Source organism: Scophthalmus maximus, chromosome 8 (assembly GCF_022379125.1).
Source record: "Scophthalmus maximus strain ysfricsl-2021 chromosome 8, ASM2237912v1, whole genome shotgun sequence".
In the NCBI taxonomy this organism is placed as follows: Eukaryota; Metazoa; Chordata; class Actinopteri; order Pleuronectiformes; family Scophthalmidae; genus Scophthalmus; species Scophthalmus maximus.
The window spans coordinates 2874001-2880000 of NC_061522.1; the positions used below are offsets into that span (position 1 = coordinate 2874001).

General features: G+C 45.5%; 1 protein-coding gene across 4 annotated transcripts in view; it reads right to left on the reverse strand.

The window, feature by feature from the left end:
- LOC118312704 (voltage-dependent T-type calcium channel subunit alpha-1I-like) overlaps positions 1 to 6000 on the reverse strand; it is a 176677-nt gene that overhangs the window by 162202 nt on the left and 8475 nt on the right. The window contains exon 1 of one of the 4 annotated variants that reach the window (XM_047333996.1): positions 5061 to 5602. The exons of the other annotated variants lie outside the window; for them this stretch is intronic. The gene's annotated coding sequence lies outside the window, so the exon portion shown is untranslated. Of the gene's footprint in view, positions 1 to 5060; positions 5603 to 6000 lie in introns of those variants that run through there. 4 annotated transcript variants of the gene reach the window in all.

Consider the following 6000-nt stretch of genomic DNA (forward strand, 5'->3'; position numbering starts at 1 on the left):
GCGTGAACTTACAGACTGGAGAACTGGATTCTGAGACTGAAACAACACCTCTGTGATACAGTCTTGACAAAGATTCTACATCCAGGGACTTCCAAAGGAGTTGCCCACAACAGGGCTGTCATTCCAAATCATAGGCCAGGAAAAGCAATGTGATTCTTTTTAATCTTTTCTCTCCATCTGCACATGGTTTCATATTTAGAAAAAGTCAAATGATATGGTGTCCACAGCCCACAGTGAACTGCTACCGTGCTACAATGTGCTGAATCTGTAATGGTCCAACCATCTAACGCTGGGGAGTCTTTAGGTCAAAAGGCTTCTGCAGGGCCATGTATAATTGAAGACAAACAGTAGACAGTCAACACTGTTCCCTGATCCTATATTCCATGATGACGTCCCCCACAGACATTGCTAACCAAATTCCACATTGATTTTAAGATGACCACGATACGGTTACACATCTTCCTTTTATCAACAGATTTAAACCTTTAAATCCTCATGAGGAGTTAGGCCTAGACACCATGATAGATTTCCGTTTCCTTCAATCCTCCTGACAAGCTGGAATCATTCCTCCAGAAGGAATGATCGGATTTCTGACAAACGGGGATGCCAGCTCTCCAAGGATGATTGACACTATTCTGAGGAGTGTGCTCCTTATCCTCCACTGAAGTTATTTCATGTGTTTCCATCCAACACGGCACAGCAAAATAATGGCATGTTTCTCCAATGCATTGAGACTGTGGCAGGAAAAAACTGATGTACTCATGTCACTGAATGTGGAGTGATTCATACTCGGTTACTATATTTCCTCAAATAGTGGTCGATGTCTTCGCTTGAACAAGAGGAAAGCCTTTATATCTAATTCCTTTTGGAGAAAGATTGATTGTTGTTTTTTCCGTGGAAATATTTGTTTTGTATTGGATTAAAATCGCTTACAGTCCCTTTAAATGAAAGGCATGAGAAGTTTATTCACCCTTGTTTTTATGGCCATTAATGCAGGGCTTTTAAGTGACTTACAGTATTTGAGGAAATACAGCAAATAATTTGCATTTTTCTATAATTTGTCATTAAATTCTTACACTAAGAATCACAAATAGTGTCCATGAATACTGTAAAAAGCTAAGAGTGTTATCAAAGGTAGTTTATTATTTTAGTCCTTAAAGCTACCCTGAAGAGATTTTTGTAATTTTTTTATGATTTCTTAAAAATATTTTGAGTTGATTTGTTTATATCCATTTTATCAATGATATACACAAGACGTCAGAGGAGAATGGCCATGGCTTGAAAAAAAAAAAACACATTTCAGAATGCACAACATGTCAAACATTGAGGCCGACGGCCAATAACAGGAGACGACCACAGGGGGTTCCACTCCTGGCAAACCCGGTCAGAATGGCTGGAAGTCTGGAGAAACGGAACTCGGTCTGATGAATCTAGGCAGGCAGATGGCAGGGTCAGAATTTGGCGTCAACAGCATGAATCCGCGGATCCAACCTGCCTTGTGACAGGTGGTGGTGGGGTAATGGTGTGGTGAATCTCCTCTTAGCACACTGTGGGCCCCTTCATACCGATCATTGCATGAATGCCACAGCCTATCTGAGTATCGTCGCTGACCATGTGCATCCCTCAATGGCCGCAATTTACCAGACTACTTCCACAAAGTCGTCTCAAGCTGGCTTCAGGAATATCACAATGAGCTCAGTATACTTTAATGGCCTGCCTAGTGACCAATAAAAGAATGAATAAGCAGCAGACAAATCAGTGACAATTATGTGATGCACTCATGTCAACATGGACCAGAATCTCAAACATTTGTTTTACAACATCTGGTGCAATCCATCCATCCATGAAACGAAGAATTGACCAAAACTCAATCAAATGTTAGTATCTTGTTCCTAATAAAGTGCCCTGCCCAATCACCTGACCATTACCCTAACCATCTTAATTTATGATGTAACGTAATGGTAGCACCATCTTGTGGTCACTGCAAAAACGACTACACTAAGCTAAGTAAAGTGCTGACTGACATCAGGGATTGTTATCGCCCGTGCAAGTATGTTCGTACGTTAATTAAAGATGGGTAATTTTTCTTTGATGTATAGGTCACTTCTTTGCTGCAGTACACATCCATGTTGAACCTATGTGTTTGTGGATTACATTACATTTCCACAACATTCATTTAGCTGGATTCATTAACTAGGGTAGGGTGTAATCCTACCCTACGTATCCCTTCAAACAGCCCTTCAAACGTAGGGTGGTCAGATGCTGTCTTCAGGTGGAGTGGAAGAACGGAAAGGTAGGGCCAAGTGGGGGTAAGGGGACTGACCCCAAGTCCTAGTTAATGAATCCAGCTAAATGAATGTAATGTAATCAATACAGCCATCACATAGGTTCAACCTGGATCAATGCCATCAAAGAAAAAATATCCTTTAATTAATAACACTCTTGCAGGGGTGAAAACAACCCCATAGGCACCCTGTGCACCCATCTTCCAAGACAATATTGAACTCTGCACTGCAGGCCACACAAAGCTCTTGAGCCACTCACTGTGACAGGCTCATGGCCATTGGTATCCAATAGATTGGATCCCCACCCCCTCGACACCACCACCTTGGCCAGAGAGACAGTGTCTATCCCAGTTGATTCAGTGGATAAGGGGATTCGATGGCGAGAGGGGCAGGTTGTGCGGAGCCAGCTGACCTTGAGGGAATGTCAGTTTGTTCTGGTTCTCAATGTCTCCCAATCGCTCTCTCTCAAAAGACCATTCTGTATTTGTACAGTCATATTATAGCCCATCTTCCTCTTACGCCATGTACTGCATGGGTTATACTCTTCCCTTAAGAGGCATATGGAAGATCCTGTTGTTCCTGCTGCAGGCCAATCACTCTATTCGGAATGCAATGTGCTTTCTGGTCGCCACAACAATGCAGCCAACAGCTTCAATCACATTTTGTTCCGCTTCTGGAAAGTGATTAATATTTTCCTATTGTCTCTCATACGTGCTTAAGACACTGCAAGCAGAAGTCAAAGCAAAGAAATCTTTGGGTGGCTGTGGCTCTGGGGATAGAGCGGGTTGTCCACAAACCAGAGGGTCGGGCGTACAGAAGTGCTTCGTGAATGGGTGAATGTTCGTTGTCGACATAGAAAAGTCAACGACATCCATTTTTATTGAGCAAAATGTGTCTTCACAAGTACTATGTTTTCACTCGCATAAAAAAATATTCCTCAGATGTGTCTCTGCAGATGTATATCTGTCTTCCAGGAGATCATCCAGTCGACGTGCCTACAGGCAGCGTTAAGCCTAACATAAAACCACACAAGCCTCACGAGCCACTGGATGGAGCAGTAGTTGTGTTTTGCTTTACATCAATGAGCTGAGTCGCCACCCTCCTAAAGTACACAATTTGGTGATTTCTAGAACGTATAATCCAGACGGTTGTGGTGTCTTTTGCCTAATACACTATGGTCTATTGCAGTAAGAGCACAGTCACAAGAGTCTACAGGAAGTTAAATGGAATTGAGAGTCTCCTTTTATTTGTTTTGAAAATAGTCAACAAAGCCTTTAAGCCTGCAGTGTTACAAATGAAATTAGAACCTGGCATGCTCCCACAGGCAATTTGTCGTGTTTGCAACCCAAAAAGAAAATGAGGTTTGCATTTCCTTGTCCCCCCCAAAGTTTCCCAAGAATTCGTCTGGGTTAGACGAGGTCTACCAGCCACATTTTGTATTCAATATTTTCCAAATCAGCTCCAACTTCGCAAGTCTCAAATTCCACCCCGTTACGTGTTGCCTCCACGGGCGCCATCCTTGTTTGATAGGCCAAGCCTGCACAGGGGGAGCAAGTAGTAATGAGCGTATTTCACCCCCCCCTCATTCGGATCAGTCCTGATGATGAGGAGATGAAATGTCATCCTCTGGGATTTTAATTGCCTGCCTCCTCATGCATCTTTGCTTTTTAATCGGTTTGCCTCCAGAGGCCATTGATACGCAAAGTGTTTTTTTTAGTATAGGAAGCAAACTGCAGCCGGTATCAGTCCATCCATCTATCAATCCGTCCTCTGTTCCCTTCCTCCCTGTTTCCTTTGTATCAAGCACTTCTGTCACTGCACAAATGCATTTCACCAGATCAAGTACATTTCAATCCATGGAGACAATTGGATATATTAAGAATTATAACAGCATCCTAATACAAGACTGCATATTCATCATCATCAGTGCATCTATTCTGTGTGTGTGCTATAACTAGATATAATAATACCCTATGGGGTGTGATGATCATATATCTAACCTGCAGCTTTCAACCTCGTGGAAAAAAAGCTAGTGGGTTGCTTGAAAGCAGTAGAAACAGCGCCCCCCGTTGCCCGTTTGATCACGTTACTCGACAAAAATCAAAAGTGGCAGGATTGGCAGGTTTCTTTCTTTTTTCCCTCCACAGCCCTTTCAGAATTGCCCCTAATGCAAAGACATCACGATCAGTTCTTTCTTCAGTATTTGCATATTTACTGCAAGAGAGAGAGAGAGAGAGAGAGAGAGAGAGAGAGAGAGAGAGAGAGACCTGTTGACCCGGAGCCATACAGAAGAAAATGGAAATTCATTATGCGCCGTGGCCGCACGCATGTGGACCGACCTGCATGCGGCGTCGCGTAATTGAAAAGCACATTTAATTTATTCGGATGAATTTGCCCCTTCTCCTCAATAACTGACGCAGGCTCGAATACCTCGTGACCGGCAGCATGTATTCTATGCACCACACACACACACTGTACACTGCGAGCAATTAACCATCTCAATTATTTAACAATAAACGGATGATTTGCGTTGGACTGCGTCTTTTGGCACAAGTTGGCTTCTTGGCGATGCCATAATGTTGGAGAATGGAATTCTAAAGGTCCATTTGGCCCATGGGTGGTTTCCTCTTAGCTGGTAGAAAACAAGGTGTTTGCACTGGTGTTTGAAAAAAAAGTGGAGATACATATTGCCCATAAACAACAAGGACTTGAGATCACATTCAACTGACGCTGTTGGGTCTGAGACCATGAGATGAGGAGGACAACACCTCTTACCTGTTCAGACATTCAAGAAGAGCGCGTCCGCAGTTGTCCCGGAGAAGAAAAAGGAACCTGGTAATCCGTAAGACAGAAGGTGTATACTTTCCAAATTCTTGCTCACTGTAACTCCAGAGTGTCCGCTGCGTCCCCGCTGGACGAGCTTTTCATATCCGACAGATTCCCCCGTCAAACCCAAAGCAAATATCCGACCGGGAGAATCCCGCTGTTCAACGCGCTCCGGCTCTGGCCCTTGAACATTCCGTCAGCAGAGAACAACCTGCGCGCATCGACAACCAACTAAACAGAAGAAGAAAAAAGCGGATCCAGTGCAGGTGCGCCTCCGTCCCACCTTTCCCGTCTCTCTTTACTTTTGTTCCAACCGTATCCAAGTTGACGCGGGGACGAATCTCTCCATCGGCGCGGAGTGACGCGCCGCCTGCGCCCCGGAGACTGGAGAGGCTACGGCCGGCAGGTCGGACACCGACGGACCGCTGGGTTTCCAGTAGCCTCGCGGAAAAGGTGGTGCTGGGGGGTGTCTCCTGTCTCCTGTCTCTCTCTCTCTCTCTCTCTCCCTACCTTTGATCCATGCCCCCCATGCACGACCCCCCCCCCCCCCCCCCCCGAGGGTGTTCTCCAAAAACGATGTTAAACTGCGGGTTGTCGTCCACGGGCCGCCCCCGTCAGCAGTGGGGTGTTTTAAAAAAACAAAGAAACAAGCGTCCTCTTGCGCATCTCGTGTCTCCAAAACTCGGGGAATTCCTCAAGTGATGCGCAACTGCGCCTTCCCGCGGATCAAGGGCTGGACACGGACCAAGGCAGCCGGCGGGAACTTACGCGCCACCTGCCCACTGTGGTCGTTCCGTGCGTCCCGGGGCACGGCGGGGTTTCTCCGGAGAGGTGCGGTTCATCAACAGTTTGCGCGCATGTCGCCGCTCGAGTCTGTCGCTGCGTGCGC